This window comes from Bubalus bubalis, chromosome 4, assembly GCF_019923935.1.
Source record: "Bubalus bubalis isolate 160015118507 breed Murrah chromosome 4, NDDB_SH_1, whole genome shotgun sequence".
NCBI lineage: Eukaryota > Metazoa > Chordata > Mammalia > Artiodactyla > Bovidae > Bubalus > Bubalus bubalis.
This window is the reverse complement of record NC_059160.1, coordinates 143728354-143749611: the sequence shown is the minus strand read 5'-3', so window position 1 is coordinate 143749611 and position 21258 is coordinate 143728354. Positions and strand designations below refer to the sequence as shown.

The 21258-nt window shown below is 40.6% G+C and overlaps 2 protein-coding genes across 11 annotated transcripts in view; one reads left to right on the top strand and one right to left on the bottom strand.

The window, feature by feature from the left end:
- MYPN (myopalladin) overlaps positions 1 to 9703 on the bottom strand; it is a 107695-nt gene extending 97992 nt beyond the window's left edge. The window contains exon 1 of the mRNA XM_044942179.2: positions 9574 to 9703. The gene's annotated coding sequence lies outside the window, so the exon portion shown is untranslated. The remainder of the gene's footprint in view (positions 1 to 9573) is intronic.
- Positions 9704 to 19251: 9548 nt separating this feature from the next.
- HERC4 (HECT and RLD domain containing E3 ubiquitin protein ligase 4) overlaps positions 19252 to 21258 on the top strand; it is a 126495-nt gene continuing 124488 nt past the window's right edge. For 3 of the 10 annotated variants that reach the window (XM_025284609.2, XM_025284611.2, XR_006550812.1), the window contains exon 1: positions 19252 to 19626. The gene's annotated coding sequence lies outside the window, so the exon portion shown is untranslated. The remainder of the gene's footprint in view (positions 19627 to 21258) is intronic. The other 7 variants (XM_044942175.2, XM_006071521.4, XM_006071520.4 and 4 more) reach the window with 3 other exon arrangements.

Below are 21258 nucleotides of genomic sequence, written 5' to 3'. Positions count from 1 at the left end.
ATTTTATTTTTTATCAGATCTAGGAAAGGATACTAGCATAAGATTAGTATAAAACTTTAAGTTGACAAAACTGTTGTTAAGGTCAAGTGATTTAGAGAGGAGAAATCTAGGGAAGTGAGGGACATTTTAGTATTCCCATGATCCTGAATAGTCTAATAGACTAATTTTGAATGTATATAAACACCACATGGAATAAAATAAAGAAGACTTTTTTTTTTTAAGTCGCTTCAGTTGTGTCTGACTCTGTGCGACCCCATAGATGGCAGCCCACCAGGCTCCCCCGTCCCTGGGATTCTCCAGGCAAGAACACTGGAGTGGGTTGCCATTTCCTTCTCCATAATGCTGCTAATGATAACGATGATGAACTGGGGTAGATGTCAAATACAAAGAGCAATGATGTTTTTAATACTTTTATTTAAATGATCTTTTGTACTAACACTACATTTGAAAAGTGTTTTATTATTTTTATTAGCTATTTCTCATCAGAGTCCTATCAGTAGATCTGCTTTAATACTCACATTTTATATGTGAGGAAGCTGACATAAAGAATAATTAACTAGCTAGAGTTACATAGCATCTCAATACTAAAAAAAAAACAAACCAAAAAACAACCTGAATATTGAGTTTTTATTTGCATAGATCACTATTTATTGTATTTATCTTTAAGTTTTAGTGAATTGTGTCCACATACATAGGATAATATGATTTAAGAATTATTAGAAATATTAGTTGATTTGTATATATCATCTTTTACCCATCTGTGGGTCAACTTCATACCAATAAATGACCTGTTTTAGCATAATTCTATTCTATTTTGACATTGTGAGAAAAGGTCCTAATCAAAAATTATTTTGAACTTTGATCTCCAGGTACCTATTATTTTTTAAAAAAATTATTTATTTTTAATTGCAATGACCATACAGTTCTGTAGCATTAAGTTCATTCATGTTGTGCGGCCATCACCACCATCTCCAGAACCATCTCCAGAACTTTTTTCATTTTGCAAAACTGAAACTTTGCACTAATTAAATAATAACTCCCCATCCCCCTTTACCTCCAGACCCTGGCAACCACCATTCTTCTTCCTGTCCCTATGAAATTGATTATTTAACAGTTCAATAGGGAAACTATTTAATAGGGAAACCTATTATGAACATTCAAACTTGTTTTGTGTTCTTAAAGGAAGCTTGGGGGGAAATTCCTTAAATTGTTCATTTCTGATTAGTCTTGGAAGTAAGATTTGAGAAGGTTCCTGCCTTGAGGGTCTATGTTAAGCTTGTTCTAGGTACTCTGAGTTTGTAGAGTTGTGAAATGGCTGGTGTGTCAGAAGTGAGACGGGGAACAGGCGGGGCATTGGGCCAAAGAGTGTCCAAACCGTGACCAGTCTCCTAGAACAGCTTGCCACACATGCCATCAACTGGGACATTGGGCGGCACTCTGCCCTCAGGACCCAAGAGCCTCAGGGTCAAGCGCCAAGCCTTCCCTCAGGATGGTTCAAGAGGACTGAAGCAGCCCGCTCCAGCCAGCCTGCCTGTCACAGATAACCATCACGGAGCTGGAGCCAAGGGTGCAACTGGATGTGGCAGGTAGGTCCGAGAATTTCTTGGTTGACGCAGGGGCTACCTACTCTGTCTCGATCTCCTACTCCGGAGCCTTCTCCTCCCAAACCTGTACCATTTTGGGTGCTACAGGAAAAGCAACTACTAAAAGATTCACCCGAGCACTTCTTTGTTGTTGGGATGGACAAATATTTTCCCACCAGTTTCTGGTGGTCCTTGAGTGTCCTACCCCCTTATTGGGAAGAGATATACTCACTAAACTGGGGACCACCCTTGTGATGGGAAGTTTTTCAGCCCCTAGAGCTCTACAGCTCCTGGTTACTACTGAAGAACCCATTACACCTTCAATAGAGAGGGACCAAAAACTGTGGGAAGACAAAATTAACCCCCAGATGTGGGACCAGGGGATTCCTGGACGAGCCCACCAAACTGAACCGGTCATCATTGTCCTCCGAGATCCCACTCGGTTTCCTAATCGAAAACAATATCCTCTCAAAAGAGAGGCTCGGGAGGGACTACAGCCTTTAATAAATAAATTCCTTGCTTGTGGGCTATTGATCCCCACCACTTTACCATGTAACACCCCAATCCTCTCAGTAAAGAAAAAAGATGGAACCTGGCGACTGGTTCAAGATCTCCGGATCGTAAATGAAGCTGTAGTCCCCCTCCATCCCACAGTACCCAATCCCTATGTAATCTTGGGAGAAATCCCACCCAGTGTCAAGTGGTTTACAGTCTTGGATCTCAAAGATGCATTTTTTTACATACCACTGGCTAAAGAATCCCAATACCTTTTTGCCTTTGAGTGGGAAGCCCCAGGAGAAAAACACCAACAGATGACTTGGACAGTATTACCTCAGGGGTTCAGAGATAGCCCCCACCTGTTTGGACAGGCCCTTAGCCAGGACCTCCTAGATCCGGACCTGGGACCTAATGGGAAAATATTACAATATGTAGATGACCTACTAATCTGCTCTCCAGATGAGAAAAGTGCCCAACAACATGCAATTCAGGTTCTAAACTTCTTGGCAGAAAGGGGATATAAAGTCTCCCATGCTAAGGCACAGATAGTCGAGACAAAGGTCACTTACCTGAGAGTTCAGATTACACATGGGTCCAGGAGGCTGTCCTCTGATCGGGTACAAGGAATTCTCCAGTTGCCCTCCCCCACAACTTGAAAACAATTGCGAGCTTTCCTGGGGCTAACTGGGTATTGTAGAATCTGGATACCCAACTATGGTCTAATTGCCCAGCCCTTATATGAAAGCTTAAAGGGACGAGATGATTCAATCCCACTGATGTGGGGAACTCCTCAAAAGAAGGCAGAGGCTACACTAAAACAGGCCTTAACTCAGGCACCTGCCTTGAGGTTGCCAGACCCAGAAAAAGCATTCCAACTTTATGTCCATGAAAGAGAGGGAATAGCCTTGGGAGTGTTAACTCAAAAGTTGGAATCTGAGCCCCAGCCTGTAGCTTACTTATCCAAGAGGCTCGATCCAACTACCTGAGGTTGGCCCCCCTGCCTTTGAAATCTTGCAGCTATTGCAATCATGATAGAAGATGCTTTAAAACTCTCCTTTGAGGGCAAACTAACTATTTTTTACCAGCCACCAAGTAAAACAACTCCTAAATGGGAGAGGCCATTTATGGATGTCTGATCAAAGAATCCTCAGATATCAAGTAATGCTGATGGAAAATCCAGGCCTCACTATATCCCCTTGTGAGGTTCTTAACCCAGCCACCCTCCTGCCTACCCCCGAGGGCTCTCTCCCCTTTCACTCTTGTCTAGAAACCTTGGACCACTGGACAAAACCCCGAGAGGGATTGTCAGAAGATCTTATGACCAATCCTGAGGAAATCTGGTACACTGATGGAAGCAGCTTTGTCTTGGATGGAAAAAGAAGAGCCAGGTCAACCAGCTACAACCTGCAGTGCCAGTTCAACAAAGATATAAAACTACAGCTGACCACGGAAAATATCACACACCCTTGGACACCGCTAAAGGACTCTGAGGATTGAGACTAGCAAGAAGGGGAGGCCCAATACCCCTTACCATCTCAGTTCAGCAGGAAGTAGCCAGAAAGACCTCGATGCCCCTATTCCCAAAGAATTGGGCCTCCCATCTCTTGAGGGGGGAATGTTAGGTAGGTAGAATAGGGAAAAGGAGTCCAAAATGGCAGTGGCTAAAAGACAAGGAAGGTCAAAGGAAGGTCCGAGGACCAGAGTGAAGACTTCAGGCAGAACAAACAGCACTCCTGGCTAAGCCCAATTTGCATAGGGCAGGCCCAGGTGGAGGAAAAAACATATAAAATGAGGAGCCATAGCGCTTTCTCACAGACTCTCTCTCCCGCGTGCGTGCGCTCTTTTCTCTCTCTCTCCTGCTATCTTCTAAATAAAATTGAGCTGCAACACCGATTTGCCTAAGAGCTGTAGCACGGTTTGTCCAAGACCCGAGAGCTGTGACGCTCCAAGGGCTTTAATGTCCGTCGCTCCAAATCTTTGTTGTGACGAGACAAAGAACCGAGGAACATACAGTTGCGTGACACAGTTCTGTAGCATTAAGTTCATTCATGTTGTGCAACCATCACCACCATCTCCAGAATCATCTTCAGAACTTTTTTTCATTTTGCAAAACTGAAACTTGCACTAATTAAATAATAACTCCCCACCAGACCCTGGCAACCACCATTCTACTTCCTGTCCCTATGAAGTTGGTTATTTAACAGTTCAATAGGGAAACTATTTAATAGGGAAACGTATTATGAACATTCAAACTTGTTTTGTGTGCTTAAGGGAAGCTTGGGGGAAATTCCTTAAATTGTTCATTTCTGATTAGTCTTGGAAGTAAGATTTGAGAAGGTTCCTGCCTTGAGAGTCTATGTTAAGCTTGTTCTAGGTACTCTGAGTTTGTAGAGTTGTGAAATGGCTGGTGTGTCAGAAGTGAGGCAGGGGCCTCCATTCTGCAACCTGAGTTATGGTTGGTTCTCCAACCATGCCAGTGCCCAAGATACTTCTGCACACTTGGCAAGAAAGAGTTATTTGCATGTACTGAGTTTCATGTCTCATATCTTACATCTTTACACAGTTATGACCACCTACTTTTTTTTCTTTCATTTGTTTTCTTTGTAAGTTCCAATGAACAGGACTTATTAAGATTATTTTAGGGCAGCATAATTTACATATCACAAGGAAAATTTTATTTGTGATAAAATACTGCTGGCTGTATTTCTATAGCATAGTTTTGTAAAGAGGTTTAAGTCATTTTATAATACTGAATATTCACTGGAAGGACTGATGCTGAAGCTGAAACTCCAATACTTTCTTTGGCCATCTGATGTGAAGAGCCGACTCACTGGAAAAGACCCAGATGCTGGGAAAGATTGAGGGTAGGAGGAGAAGGGGACGACAGAGGATGAGATGGTGGGATGGCATCACCAACTTAATGGTCATGAGTTTGAGCCAACTGTGGGAGATAGCGAAGGACAGGAAGCCTGGCGTGCTGTAGTCCACAGGGTTGCAAAGAGTTACCATGTCTTAGTGACTGAACAACAAAAATAATACTTAAGAGCAAATACAGTGAATCCTAGCAAAGATGAAAGCACTGGTTTCAAAGTCCTACTGTGACTTTTTTTCCTCTGAGGTTTTTAATTAAAAAGTAAAATTTTAACTAGTTTTAAAAAATTAGTTCAATGAGAGAGAATTAGTTCAGTTCTGAGACTTTGAAGCCCATACTTGTATATACCTCTTTAAACTTTAAACTTACTCATTTTTAAATAGCAATAATGTTTGTATAAGATTAAAAAAAAAAAACCCCAAAATAGTCTTCAAAACAGTATTTGTAATATGACCCTGTTTTATTTTTTTTTGATTCTGGAGTACAGTATTCCAAAATGTCAATTGGTTATAACTAGGTGGTAGAACTGTGGAAGACTTTTTTCTCATATTTTTCTTCAGTTCAGTTCAGTCACTCAGTCATGTCCGATTCTTTGTAACCCCATGAATCGCAGCACGCCAGGCCTCCCTGTCCATCACCAACTCTCAGAGCTTACCCAAATTCATGTCCATCGAGTCGGTGATGCCATCCAGCCATCTCATCCTCTGTCGGCCCGTTTTCCTCCTGCCCCTCAGCATCAGAGTCTTTTCCAATGAGTCAACTCTTCACATGAAGTGGCCAAAGTACTGGAGTTTCAGCTTCAGCATCAGTCCTTCCAAAGAACATCCAGGGCTGATCTCCTTTAGAATAGACTGGTTGGATCTCCTTGCAGTCCAGGGGACTGTCAAGAGTCTTCTCCAACACCACAGTTCAAAAGCATCAATTCTTCGGGTCTCAGCTTTCTTCACAGTCCAACTCTCACATCCATACATGGCCACTGGAAAAACCATAGCCTTGACTAGATGGACCTTTGTTGGCAAAGTAATGTCTCTGCTTTTCAATATGCTATCTAGGTTGGTCATAACTTTTCTTCCAAGGAGTAAGCGTCTTTTAATTTCATGGCTGCAGTCACCATCTGCAGTGATTTTGGAGCCCCCCAAAATAAAGTCTGAACCTGTTTCCACTGTTTCCCCATCTATTTCCCATGAAGTGGTGGGACCAGATGCCATGATCTTCGTTTTCTGAATGTTGAGCTTTAAGCCAACTTTTTCACTCTCCTCTTTCACTTTCATCAAGAGGTTTTTTAGTTCCTCTTCACTTTCTGCCATAAGGGTGGTGTCATCTGCATATCTGAGGTTATTGATATTTCTCCCGGCAATCTTGATTCTAGCTTGTGCTTCTTCCAGCCCAGCGTTTCTCAAGATGTACTCTGCATGTAAGTTAAATAAGCAAGGTGACAATATACAGCCTTGATGTACTCCTTTTCCTATTTGGAACCAGTCTGTTGTTCCATGTCCAGTTCCAACTGTTGCTTCCTGACCTGCATCTAAAAAACTTCTAATAAGGGTGTATGACATTTATAAAAAGAAAAAAAATTGTAAAAACTGCCCCCAAGGCACACACACACAAAAAAGCGTCAAGGCCATCAGTAGAAAAAAGAAATGTAATTTGACTGTAGCCTAATTGATAGTATCTACCTACCTACCTATCTATCAAATATATGTGTGTATATAAATATTTATATCTATATCTCAGAAGATCCCCTGGAGGAGGGCATGGCAACCCACTCCAGTATTCTTTCCTGGAGAATCCCATGGACAGAGGAGCCTGGTAGGCTATGGTCCATAGGATCCCAGAGAGTTGGACACAGCTAAAAGGACTAGCACATAACTATATCTGCATCTATATCTGAAGAGATAATTGGAATGACAAGTAGGAAAGGGAAGTCAAAGAGGAAAGAATCAGCAATGTTCATCCAAGAGAGTCTTTTCTGCTCCTGATGGTGGTGTTGGCAACTCAAAACAATACTGCCAGGTGCCATGATCAATTACTTACCTTGGTGCAACAGCATTCTCATGCAACAGCATTCTAATTTCAATTGAATTTTTTAAAATAGGCTTCTTTTAAATAATAAGTTGATAGAAGAATATGACATTTAGTTTGCTCTGAAGTCATCTTCTCATTGTAAATTAACAAATTGGAATTTTGGATGCCACAGCATTCTAATTTCAATTGAGCTTTTTTTTTTAATAGACTTCTTTTAAATAATAAATTAATAGGAAAATACGACATTTAGTTTTCTCTCAAGCCATTTTTCTCACTGTAAATTAACAAATTGGAATTTTGGATGCTGCATTACTTGGGAGTTTGGTTAATGTAAATAACCTTGCAAAAGGACTGGATCACTATAAGAATTTCTGAAAAACAAATTAAGTTTCTGATCTTGAATACCTGAGGACCAGACAATGGAACCTGGTGATTTCATCAAGGTAATTACAAGCAGCAAGATCTAATGATAGTCAACCAACTGAACCTCCCTAAGAAGGAGTCCTATAATCCAATGTGTGACCTTTAGTATGAAATATACAAAAGGCAGGTGTATCTTGGAGATCCTGCCATAAGATATTTCCACAATACGAACGATGGGGACGGCATTTTAGCTATGATCCAGCCTATCTTTCTTGGGCTGGAGTTGTAGATAAATTGAGGACCAAAGAAAGTAAGTCAGTTATTTAAGATTGCAGTTGATATCAGCTCAGACTTGAAATTATAATTGGTGCCTCCTAGTCCAGCAAATAAAGCTATTTTCCATAGCCTTTATGAAATAATATCACAGCTGTAAAATGCACACATACCTGACTATACCTGCCTTTCCTATTTTAAAAGGTATTTATTGAGTAACTAGTATGTTCAAAGTAGTCTGCTAAGTTTTCTTCAAATCTGCTCTATATGTTTTATAATATGAGTAAATGTTTAACACTGGGAGTAGGATAGAGGAAAAAATATGATTGTTTACCAAGAATCTAATATCTGCCAGGGCCTGTTCACCTGACATCTTATTTTCATGTATTATATGATTAAATTCTTTTCAATAATGACAATTTTTATTTAATAATAATCTTGGATATGGCCTGATACAGTGAAGTACATTCATTTAGGGTATCACTAGAGAACTAAAACAGAAGAGGTTCTTTTCTCTCTTGCTATACACCGAGCTCCCCAGCTGCCCCCAAAATAGCTCACAAAAGACCACTATGCCTGATCCCATTTATACGAAATATCCAGAATAGGCAAATCTGCAGAAACAGTAAATTTGTGGTTGCCTAGGGTTGTGGGTAAGGGGAGTGTTGGAAGAAAAGAGGAGGTGACAGCTGTTGAGTATGGGTTTTGTTGGAGAAGATGATAAAGTATCCTAAACTGATTGTGGAAAAGGTTGTACAAGTCTGTAGATATGGTAAAAACCACTGAATTGTATACTTTAAATAGATGAATTGTATGGTATGTGAATTATATCTCAATATAGCTGTAATTATTTTTAAAGTTCTGCATTTCTGCTGTCCCTTCAGATCAATCCTGAGATACCCTCTTAAGAGAATGGAGGGTTTTACAATTAATGAGTAGTAAGAGTCCCTTGGACTGCAAGGTGATCCAACCAGTCCATTCTAAAGCAGATCAGTCCTGGTTGTTCATTGGAAGGACTGATGTTGAAGCTGAAACTCCAGTACTTTGGCCACCTGATGCAAAGAGCTGACTCATTTGAAAAGACCCTGATGCTGGGAAAGATTGAGGGCAGGAAGAGAAGGGGACAACAGAGGATGAGATGGTTGGATGGCATCACCAACTCGATGGACATGGGTTTGGGTGGACTCTGGGAGTTGGTGATGGACAGGGAGGGCTGGCGTGCTGCAGTTCATGGGGTCGCAAAGAGTCAGACATGACTGAGTGACTGAACTGACTGAACTGAACTTCAAAAAAATAGGTAATGCAAAAATGAATTCCAGCACAGAAAATGGGAACTTACAGAAAATATGATGAGTGATAGATAAATACCATAATTGGGAATAATTCACATGACGTAAAGTAAATCACTGATCTAGTTCTTTGTGAAACAACAACACAGAAAATCTTGGCCTCCTCCAGGATTCTGTTGTCTGTCTTTGACCAGTTCAACAACTCTGTACTTCACCTATGATCAAAGAACACTGTTGCCCACCGAGTCCTATTTTGGTATCTCTAATCTTTCCTTTTTGGCTCTGCTCTTATCCAGTCTTTAAATATCACTTGGGAATACTCTTTCCTTATTGTTCTTCCACCTGGTTTTACAAATTTCCTAGGACAGGCTCCTCCCTTTATTCCAACAAGGGAGGAGGTAAGGAAAAAAAAAAAAAAACCAGCAACAAGGTTAGAAAAAAACAGCACCTACATACCCCAGAAAGCCCTAATTCAACAAGGTAAAAAGGGGTGGTTCAGATGAATAGCTTGGATGAGGATGGATACAAGAATAGGTTTATTGCTCTCTTAATCGTTAGATTCCTGGAGGTATCTCTTTACTAGGTGATATTAAATCATTCAATTTCTGCCCATTCCCTTAAGAAATCACTTGCTTTACCTCCCAAAGTGAGTTCTGAAGAAGCGCCTTACCTGCCACAAACTGTCGTGGATCTCTACAGGCTAAGGAGGGTTCCACTGGGGCTCCTGGTCCTTCACCTCACTTGTTGAGTGCATAGAAATCTGCTGTGGCTTTCCCTCCGTGGGCTTGCCCACCCTGCTAATTTTAGGCTGCTTCCTCATGCGGCTGCCTTGGGTATCAGAGCATGTGGCTCCCCTCAGAGGAGCTATTTTCTCCTCCAAGTCTCATTTGTTTGTTACAACTTCTCTCTCTTCTCCTCCCCAACCCAACTCTGTATAACTGAGCTATTTTTTAGTAGTCAGTAAAATATCTTCCAGAATTATACTTACTCTAATCTGAATTTACCTGAATTCTAGGGACTAAGGAAAACTTCTTATGTTAGATTTTAGTGATACTTCCCAGTAGCCAGATTTCCACATCATGTTTATCTAACAAACATTCACTAAGTTTCTACTGTGAATAAGGTATTAAGTCACAGGGATACAGTGATGAGCAAATCACGTCTGTATTTCATTTATGTGATTTTGATAACAGATCTATCAAACTTCCACCGTGTTCCATGATCTCTGTTAAGATGTGAGAATAAAAACTTAATAAAGCAGAGTCCCTGTCCTCAAGAGCTAATAAGATGTTTCAATATATAGACAGATTCAAAGAGGAGGGCTTATAAATTCCTTAGTTTTTATATAATGAATAAAAATGATGTCTTCATATATATTATAGGTATAATCAAACAAATTGTTCATTAACTAAGAATAAATATACAAATGCAGTGGACAAAATGGATATGCTAAACATTATCTCAAGTTTCTCCTTTCTATATCACGAGCATTTTCTATATCCCTCTGAGTAACTTTCCTGGTGGCCAACGGTAAAGAATCGGCCTGCAACGTGGGAGAACTAGGTTCAGTCCCTGGGTTGGAAAGTTTCCCTGGAGAAGGGAATGGCAACCCACTCCAGTATTCTTGCCTGGAGAATTCCATGAACATAGGAGCCTAGTGGACAATAGCCCATGGGATTGGAAAGAGTTGGACACTGCTGAGCGACTAACAAGTCATAAGTCAAGTCTGAGCATCTGGCTACTTTGCGGAGCCAGAGAGATTGAAGAACCTGGAGAAACCATTTTAGGCAATCAAGGCATAGATGATGCTTATCAATATAATAAGACACACCTAAATACATGCAACTTAAGGTTTTATTCTACTTGAACAGAATGAGAATGAACATATCCATCATTTATTTATATATGTGGATAATTGGCCCTGTAGAAGTTCATGGTCTTTACATGTTATCTATATGAACATAACTAAGCTCCCCATATTTGGAAAGAGGTCCTTAGCATGTTGTTGGGTAAAAATAGTTTACAAAGGTCCAAGATCCTTTGGGGTAACATACCAACTTCTATGTCTGTGCAACATACTTAGGAGGATGAAAAAACATCACAGTGATGTTCAATAAAAATTATCAGTGTCTATCTCCTGAGGTGGTATTTCTGATATTTTCTTCTTTATATTTTACCAAATTGTTTAAATTATTAACAATAATCATTAATATTTTAAAATCTACTAATTTTTTCTTATTAAAAATTTTATTTTCAATTGAAAGATAATTGCTTTACAGTATTGTGTTGGTGTCTGCCATACATCAACATGAAACAGCCATAGGTATACATATGTCCCTTCCCTCTCGAACCACCCTCACACCTCCCACCCCATCCCACCCCTCTAGGTTGTCACAGAGGACCTGTTTGAGCTCCCTGAGTCATACAGTTAATTCCTACTGGCTATCTATTTTCCATATGGTAATGTATATGTTTCCATGCTACTCTCTCCATTCATCTCATCCTCTCCTTCCCCAACCCCTGTGTCCACAAGTCTGTTCTCTGTGTCTGCATCTCCATTGCTCCCTGCAAATAGGTTTATCAGTACCATCTTTCTACATTCCATATATATGTGTTAATATACAACATTTATTTTTCTCTTTCTGAACTACTTCACTCTGTATGCTGCTAAGTCACTTCAGTCATGTCCGACTCTGTGCGACCCCATAGACAGCAGCCCACCAGGCTCCCCCGTCCCTGGGATTCTCCAGGCAAGAATACTGGAGTGGGCTGCCATTTCCTTCTCCAATGCATCAAAGTGAAAAGTCAAAGTGAAGTCTCTCAGTCATGTCTGACTCTTAGCGACCTCATGGACTGCAGCCTTCCAGGGTCCTCCGTCCATGGGATTTTCCAGGCAAGAGTACTGGAGTGGGGTGCCATTGCCTTGTCCATCACTCTGTATAATAGACTCTAAATTCATCCACCTCATTAGAATTGACTCAAATGTGTTCCTTTTTATGGCTGAGTAATACTCCATTGTATGTATGTACCACAACTTCTTTATCTATCTGTCGATCAACATCTAGGTTATTTCCATGTCCTAGCTATTTTAAATAGTGCTACAAAGAACACTGGGGTACATGTGTCTTTTTCAGTTATGGTTTCCTCAAAGGTATATGCCCAGTAGTGGGACTGCTGGGTCATGTGGTAGATTTATTTCTAGTTTTTTAAGAAATTTCCATACTATTCTCCATAGTGACTGTGTCAATTGACATTCTCAACAACAGTGCAAGAGGGTACCTATTTATCCACATCCTCTCCAGCATTTATTGTTTGTAGATTTTTTTTGATGATGGCCATTCTGACCAGTGTGAGGTCATAGCTCATTGTAGTTTTGATTTGCATTTCTCTAATAATGAGCAATGTTAAGCATCTTTTCATGTGCTTATTAGCCATCTGTATGTCTTCTTTGGATAAATGTCTGTTTAGGTCTTCTGCGGAGAAGGCAATGGCATCCCCACTCCAGTACTCTTGAGTGGAAAATCCCATGGATGGAGGAGCCTGGTGGGCTGCAGTCCATGGGGTCGCTAAGAGTCGGACACGACTGAGTGACTTCACTTTCACTTTTCACTTTCATGCATTGGAGAAGAAAATGGCAACCCACTCCAGTGTTCTTGCCTGGAGAATCCCAGGGATGGGGGAGCCTGGTGGGCTGCCGTCTATGGGGTTGCACAGAGTCGGACATGACTGAAGTGACTTAGCAGAAGCAGCAGCAGCCCACTTCTTGATTAGGTTGTTTTTCTGGTATTGAGTTGCATGAACTGCTTGTATATTTTGAAAATTAATCCTTTGTCAGCTGTTTCATTTGCTATTGTTTTCTTACATTCTGAGGATTGTTGTTTCACCTTTTTTATAGTTTCCTTTGCTGTGCAAAAGTTTCTAACTTTAATTAAGTCTCACTTGTTTATTTATTTTGAGAATTTCCCATACAAAACACATTTAATTTTAAACAGAATAGTTTTATGTTAAATGAAAGAAACCATCTTATTCAGTCTCCCTATTTGTAACTAGGAAAAGGATGATAAGGTGTTTCATCCTTACTGTAGATTCAGTGTATAATTTTATTCTCTGATGATGCAATACTTAAAAAAAATGCTTTCCAAACTAGGAATAAATTCTAACATTTACCAACTCATACTATTTCTATTTTATGGTCAACACTGTGCGCTTGCAAACAGGAGCAGTTTGAAAGACGCTCTTTGGAAGTTAGCTTGCTGGGTAAAGCTTCCTTTTAAAGACTGAACAGATGAAGTTTGTTGAAAGTGAGCAGCACAGAATCCTTCAGTTTACCTCTTAATATCCCTATGTTGACAAAGAGTAATTTTTCTTCTCTCTCTCTCTCTTTTAAAGTAAAATAGCAGCTTGAACTGCATGGCATTTTTCTTGGGCAAACATTTCTGTCATTTTAATGCGGTTAAACTGTATTCAGGCAATGTGGAGGTGGCAACTATAATTCGTCTTCTAGGAACACTGTGTCCTTCCTAGTCACTACTGCTCAACTGTTCTTCAGGCTATCAGATCCTACACTGAGCATATAAAAATACATTTTCAAACCCTAATGAAAACCTGTCCATAAAAATGTCTCTGTGTTATCTTTTTCTAAATACCAGTTATTTTGGCAATCTATTTCATTTTTCCAAAAGAAGCATGAGTAGCAGTATACATTTTTAAAAAAATTTGCAATCAATATGTATAAAAGTTATCTGTATGTTGGCACCAACAGTTGGTTTTAGAGCACAGAAGTTCTGGGAGGTAGGGGAAGAGGGAATAGAGTTTAAAAAGCTTTTCTATCTCCTTACTTTTGTGGCCATGTGTTGTCGGGAATCCCCTGGCAGTCCAGTGGTTAGGACTCTGTGCTTCCATTGCAGGAGCCGCTGGTTTGATCCCTGGACAGGGACCTAAGATCTTGCATGCCACAAGGCCAACAAAAAAACCAAACAAACACACACATTGTCAATTTTCCGTGTAAAAAGTGATAATTGAATAAGATGCACAGCAAGTTTGTTTCCTTTATATCCTTAGTTCACAAGTTATTAATAAAAGATTCTATAGATGAGGATACTCACACTGTGGCTGATGTCTAAAAAAGAATTAGTACTGTTAATTTGACTAAAACCTGTAGTTACCATTAGTTTTAGTCCTGATCCTATTTGAAGGCTGTAAAGCATTCCACTTAAAAATATACATATATATATGTGTGTGCATATATTTATGTTTGTGTATACATAGAAATGTACAGTCTCACTCTTTGATGTGATGAGGGTTATATTGCTGATTTACTTTGGTATGGAACCTGGCACAAGGAAGAAAATAAAACAAACTTTCCAGATTTCATATTTCTGACAGCTGAATTGGAACTTTTCCACCTCAAATATCTTTATAAGACCCTTTGAAATCAGTAGCAACAAGATAGCTTGATTTGCAACCTAAAGTTTGACCGTTAAGCTCTATTAGTTGAGATTTCTTCTCTTTGTTGCTATTTTAATTGTTTCCTTTAAAAGAAAAACAGATAGACTTAAAAGATTCATATATGTATAGATTCTACACTTAATATCGTATTTCTTTTGTGATGCTCATTATTAATTAGAACTTACAGCATTCTCATCTTATGATTGCTGTGGGATAAAATTAATTTAAAAGCATAGTTTATCATACAGTTAAAAGTTTTTTAAAAAAGGTTTTTATTTTTTACTGTCCACACTGCACAAAAAGAAAAAAAAAACACCCCACAAATCAGTACAGTCATTTTGAGCACTCTCTCTGTTTAGAAAGTATAGTAACTGGAATAATCATGCTGTAATTTCAAAGGCATGGACACATCCCCACATACTGGTCAATAGCTACATTACATGTGATTTTTTTCAGGCTCATGCCTGTTTGAATGCCAGTTGAATTCTTGTAATAAGGGGATAGAAAACAGAAAGAAATTATAGAGAATTATGAAAGAGAGCATTTAAAAATGTTTCAGGTCGTTATAATATGATCATTACTACTGTTTTATGCTGGGATACTGAGAAGGAAATTGGAGTCAGAATGTAAATTTAGAGCGGGAAATAAGATTAGTATAAATGTGAGAGTGAAAGTTGAGAAGGATTCTATAATAAATATCTAGAATTATTATTCTTCATGTTGTTGATTAAGTGACATATAACATATAATATTATCAAGAAAATTGTTTTGCTTGCATCTATTAAAAAGAGCAAATTTCTTCTGTGCTTTCTCATTTATGTGGCAGAAGAGAAATCTTTCTTTCATCTCACTCATTTCAGGGCTAGGTCCATACCCAGTAAGACAACATTATAAGGACTTTTAAAATGCAATTCAGAAGGAAGAAAAAAATTTATGGGCTGAATTCTGTCCCCCTCCTGCCCCCAATTTATATGCTGAAATCCTAATCTCCAGTAAGTCAGAATGTGACTGTATTCTGAATGTGGAGATAGGGCCCAACACGTTACACCTGGTGTTTCTATAAGAAGAGACTAGGACAGAGAATACACAGAGGGAGGAATGGCCATGTGAACACCCAAGGAGAAGAAAGCCATCTGTAAGTTAAGAAGAGAGACCTCAGAAGAAACCTGCCAAGACCTTGATATCTAACTTCTCGCCTCTAGCATTGTGAGAAAATCAATTTTTGTTGTTTAAGCCACCCAGTCTGTGGGATTTTTGTTATGGCAGCCCTAGGAAACTAATATAGGAATACACTCTTAATTTTTCAGACTTAAGGCCAAAACAGACCACTTCGTTTTTCCTAGTCAAAATGTGTTCTTCTTCCCTCATCAGCCATCCTCATTGTGGTAAATGTCCTCAAGTCAGAAAGCTCCTAGTGACCCAGTACTCCTCCCATTCCCTGATCCCCTACAAACCATCCATCCCAACTGTGTTAATTCTATTTTCAAAGTATGTTTTAATATAAATTAATTAATTTTTATTTTTGGTGGTGAGCTGAGGCTACTCCTTGTTGTGGTGCTCAGGCCTCTCTTTGTGGTGGCTTCTCTTGTTACAGAGCACAGGCTATACATGACATATATAATATAATAAATAGAATATTATACATTTATGTATTATACACATGAATATCAGGTAGTGATAATAGACATAAGAGAAAATAAAGCAGGGTAAGTTATAGAAAGTGAGGGGCTGGTTTTTTGGGTAGGGTGATCAGGGAAGACTGAGGAGGTAATATGACTGCAGAATTGAATGAAGGAGGTCAGGTGGTATATAGCACAAGCAATATGGCTAGATGGAAGGGAGCAAGGGAAAGAGTGGGACAGGATGAACACCTATTTCTCAACAGTCTGAGCATTTTTTTAAGTGAAAATAACACAAGAGGTAAAACATATTTTACTTTTGTTCTATATTAAAATTATATCATTGTGATATGGAATGCTTTCCCAAATGTTCTCTTACTACTGGTAATTCAGGAGAGGTAATATTAGTAATAGTAAAGCTGACATTTACAAAACACTGGCCAAGTTCAAGGTATTGTATATGTTATCTTATTAAATTTCCACAACCTAGTGAGAAGGATTATTAATTTCCCCCATTCATAGAAACTGTGACTGAGAAGTAATTTTCTGTAAAACAGACCATTAGTAAATGTCTGTAGGTATCTTTGGGAGGATAGAAGGATAGAGATCTGAGTGGCCTGTAGGTTCAGGCTCTGAATCCAGACAAACCAGCACCACAGCCCATACTTACTCATGATCAGTTACTCATGCTGCTTTTATACAACAAATTTATATTATCCTACTAACCTTCTGACCCTATGCTTATTTCACTTTAAAGGCAATCATAGCCTTTTTTCTGATATCTTACCTCAGTTTCATAGATTTATAAGGTTAAAAGGGACATCTACAAAAGTCTATTCCACTTTCTACAAGCAAGATCTATATTGTAAAATATTGTAGAGATGCATCCACATAGCAGAGATAGCTGTCCACCAATTTGTGCTCTCTTCTCTGGTATAAAGTAGTACCTGAAACTCAGCAGAGGTTATGTTTCCTAGTCCCCTTGCATCTAGGTGTGTATTTCTTCCTAACATTATGTGTGCAGATGTGAAGTGGTTAGTGGCACCTCCCCAGACAAAAATCCCCTCCCCCAACTTTGTACTTCTTATTTGGTATTGGGGGTAGGTATAGCCAATTAACACTTTTGTGGTAGTTTCAGGTGAACAGGGAAGAACTTGGCCATACATACACATGTATTTCATACATGTATCCATTCTCCCCCAAACCCCACTTCCATCCAAGCTGCCACATAACGTTGAGCAGAGTTCCATGTTGGTTATCCATTTTAAATACAGCAGTGTGTACATGATCATCCCAAACTCCCTAACTATCCCTCCCCCCTCCATACGTTCCTTTTCTAAGTCTGTGAACAGACAAAACTTTTAAGAAGCTCCTGGTGCCCTCATCTCCTGGAGCTCCTGGAAATTAGTTTTCACTCATTAGGAATACTCAGTGGAATGTTTAAAAGGTAAAAAAACACTCTTACCACATTAGGACTCATATTTAGTGTCTATTTGTTGCAGCATCTGTTACATACCTTGAAGACTCAAATCCCACAACTTCCCCTTTAATGATACATTCCGAGACATAAAGTCCTGAAGGTTAAAAGACAACAAAAGCCCTACAAGGGCAATGAAGCTATCAGAATAAGAATTAAGTATGTTTCATGAGCATCATCACCACTCCCAACATTGAAATTATGCTTTCTCTGTTTAAGTACCTTATAATTTTTACTCTTATTTCTGTAATATACAGAACTAAGGTTGTGGGTTGAATTGGGTTGCCCAGAGACAACTGAAGTCCTCACTTCCAGTACCTGAGGATGTGACCTTATTTGGAAATAGGGTCATTGCAGATGCAATGCAGTTAAAAAAGAGGTCACAATCGATTAAGGTGGGAGTTAATCCAATGACTGATTTCCTTATAAAAGGGAAGGACACAGAGGCACAGAGAAGAAAATCATGTGGAGATGGAGGCAGAAATTAGAGTGTTACCTCTAGAAGCCAAAAAATGCCAAGAACTGTCAGCAACTATCACAATCTAGGAGATAAGTATGGAGAAAATTCTCTGAGGTCCCAGGAGACAGCCAGCCCTGCTGCCACTTTGATTTCAGACTTCTGGCTTCCACAACTGTGAGACAATACATTTGCTGTTTTAAGCAAGCAGAAATCCAGTTTGTGGTATTGTGTTATGGCAGCCCTAAGGAACTAATAATACACATGCTATGCTAAGTCGTTTCAGTCATGTCTGACTCTGTGCGACCCCATAGACGGCAGCCCACCACGCTCCCCTGTCCCTGGGATTCTCCAGGCAAGAACACTGGAGTGGGCTGCCATTTCCTTCTCCAATGCATGGAAGTGAAAAGTGAAAGTTAAGTCACTCTGTCGTGCCCGACTCTTAGCGACCCCATGAACTGCAGCCTACCAGGCTCCTCCGTCCATGGGACCCTCCAGGCAAGAGCACTGGAGTGGGGGTGCCATTGCCTTTTCCATACACATACTAATAATACACATACACAGATACTGCCCAATCTGTGATATATTTTTCAATATGATCAAGAAATAATGGCTTACTGTGGAATTTTTTCTAGGTTCTCAACATTCTGAAGTCAAGGTACTAGAGAAGTGTGACATAAAGTTTCAAGAGTGCCTTGTTTTAAGTTTCCCCCCTTGACTGGTCTAGGAAATGCAGTTTGTTTATGTGAAGCTGGAACTCCAGCCACACACATTGCTTAATTTTCTCTGAATGAAAGAGGCCCTGCATAATGTTTATCTTCAAGAAAGAGTGCAGAAAGTGATGGCAGCCAACATTTTATCAGGAGCATGAATGTGTGTTGATATTTAATGCCAATAGGCTCCATCATTGCTGTGAATACATCTGGTATGCTCAGATTAGCTCCATGTGAGGCTAAGGGATAAAATAAAAGACTTCACCAGCCTTTATTTACATGTTTGCGATGTTTTTTCTGCGACTTCAAATTCTCCTTGGATAAAGGTGGAATAAAATAATAGAATGGAACCAATAGGGAAAAAAACAAGCTAGCCAAAAAACGAAGAAATTTCTTTACTAAAAGGTCCTTATGCACGCTGAAACGCTGTTACAAGACACATCAAACGCCTCCGCTCGTCTTGCAAACCCCAACTTGGCATTTGGCGTTTTCCTCTAAAGGCAAGGCAAAACAGAACACTACGCAGGCGCCTGGGTCGGTGTGCCCTGGGAGGATTCCGGCGCAGGCGCGCGGGCCGGGAAGTGGGCGGGCTCGCGCGCGTGCTCTGCGATTCACTTCCGGCCAGCCCCTCCCCCTCCCCCGCGTTACCACCTCCCCCTCTCCCTTCTCCTCCCGTCTCTCCCCCTGTTCTCCCCACCCCTAGTGCTCTCCGCTTCTCTCTCCTCCCGTCCTTCCCCTCCCGCTCCATCCGGGTAGCTGACGGCTGGCTCTGGACTGGACAGCAGTGGCGGCTGCTTTTCTCTGAGGAGCCTGGTAAAGTTTCACAGGAGCCGAAGAGAGGAGCAGAGGAGCACCTTCACCGACGTTGGAGGAGCGCTGGTGTTCGCCGCCACTGGCTGAAGGAGGAGGGTGCAGGAGCCGGAGACCAGCCTCAGCTGCCGCGCTGCCTCGATCTCGGGGGAGGCGCCGCCCCCAGCCGCCCTGGGCTTCCCCTGCCTTGAGGGGTCCGGTGAGTCGTTGCCCGGGCGGGTTCGGGGGCGTGTGACGGCGTTAGGGAGGGGGCAGGCCGGGCTGGGCGGATACAGGCCAGCCTGGCGCTGGGTGCTTTCTCAGCGTTTCCTCGGGGTGGGGGGGGGGTGGGGGACGAGGGCAGTGCCGGGCCCCTTGGCCCGGGGGCTGGAATGTCGCCCCTCCCTGGGGAAGGGCTTCCTTGGGACTAGGGCCGCCGAGGTGCGGAACCTCGTCCGCTGGCCTCTGCGGCTGCTGCGAGCGGGCGGCTGCCGTAGTTGACTGGTCTGCCCGTGAGGTTGGGTGTGTGCAGATGATTTCTCTCCCGCGGTTCCCCTGAGCTGTTCTGAGTGCATGTTCAGGGAATGATGGGAATACAGTGCTTCTCTTTCCCCTACCTGTTGCTGGCGAGAGGACGTCTTTCTCATTACTCCTCTGACTTTTTAAAGAAAAGGATGGATAAACCTCGTGCATTGAAATTAAGGGTGTTTTCCTGTCCTCGAAAAAACAGAGCAAAAACCGATCAGACAATGCATAACTCACGGGAACTATCGGGTTCAGATGCCCCAAAAGAATGAAATGAAACTTTTCCTAATGGGTGGGTCATGGATGGAATGAGACAGCTTCAGCACTAGTGCTAGCCTGAACGTAGGAAAGTTGGGTTTGGAAACTTCTTAGGTTCTGTATAAGGAATGTGGGTGACTACAACGAGAATAAGACGGGCTTCCTGTAATTGTGTTATTTAGTACGCGATGTGTCTAAAAATCTGTGTAGGTTTAGATGAAGTGAGCTCTTTGTTACCGTGTCTATGTAAGCGAAGAAATATTCAGTGTACTGGAAAGTTCTACAGATTTCGCCATCAGACTATCAGTGTCCCAATCCCCATTTCTGTTCTTGAAAAATCGACAGTGCCAATGTTATTTGCAGTTTTTCCCCCCCATCTTCAAATAATTGTCTCCGGGGTATAGATAGACATAGATTGCCTTGGGGAAATATTTTTCAGGCATGGTTACCACTCGTAATAGAAAATGTTGAATTTTGGGGGAGAGTCTTGATCTTTAAACTGCATACTTTTGTATTATAATTAGGTACACTGGTTTAGTTTTTAAATTTAATTGTGAGGTCAGAGTGTTAATATTTTGATTTGTAAGGTATGATCTTTGGAGGCGGTTTTCTTAAGATTAGAGTTTAACTACAGAACTATAATTTTCCCTGGGACCTCTTACTATGAATAGTTGGAAGACTCTTTAAATTGTGGGAAACACAAAGTTTCCATTATTTTTTTTTTTTTTTTCTAGTACAGGTAAGAACTCTAGTTTTCTGTTAATGTGGAGGTAGGTATTATTAGAAAGTCTAATTATTCACGTATTCTGTGACTTCAGGGAGATTGCAAGCGTTTATGTTTCTGTAGTCTTAGTTTTTCACTGAGTATATATCTGATTTTTGGGGGCAGTGGACAGATGTCTTATATCTTATTCCCACTGAAATTATCCAAAGCAAAAAGCAAAAAAAGATTAACTTTGTCAAGATACTTAATATTTCAGTTAGTCTATCAGAAGATAAGAACAAGTCAGAGCTAATTAATAAAGTTTTGTAGTTATGGGAAGTGATGTGTTTTTCCTGAACGTTTCTA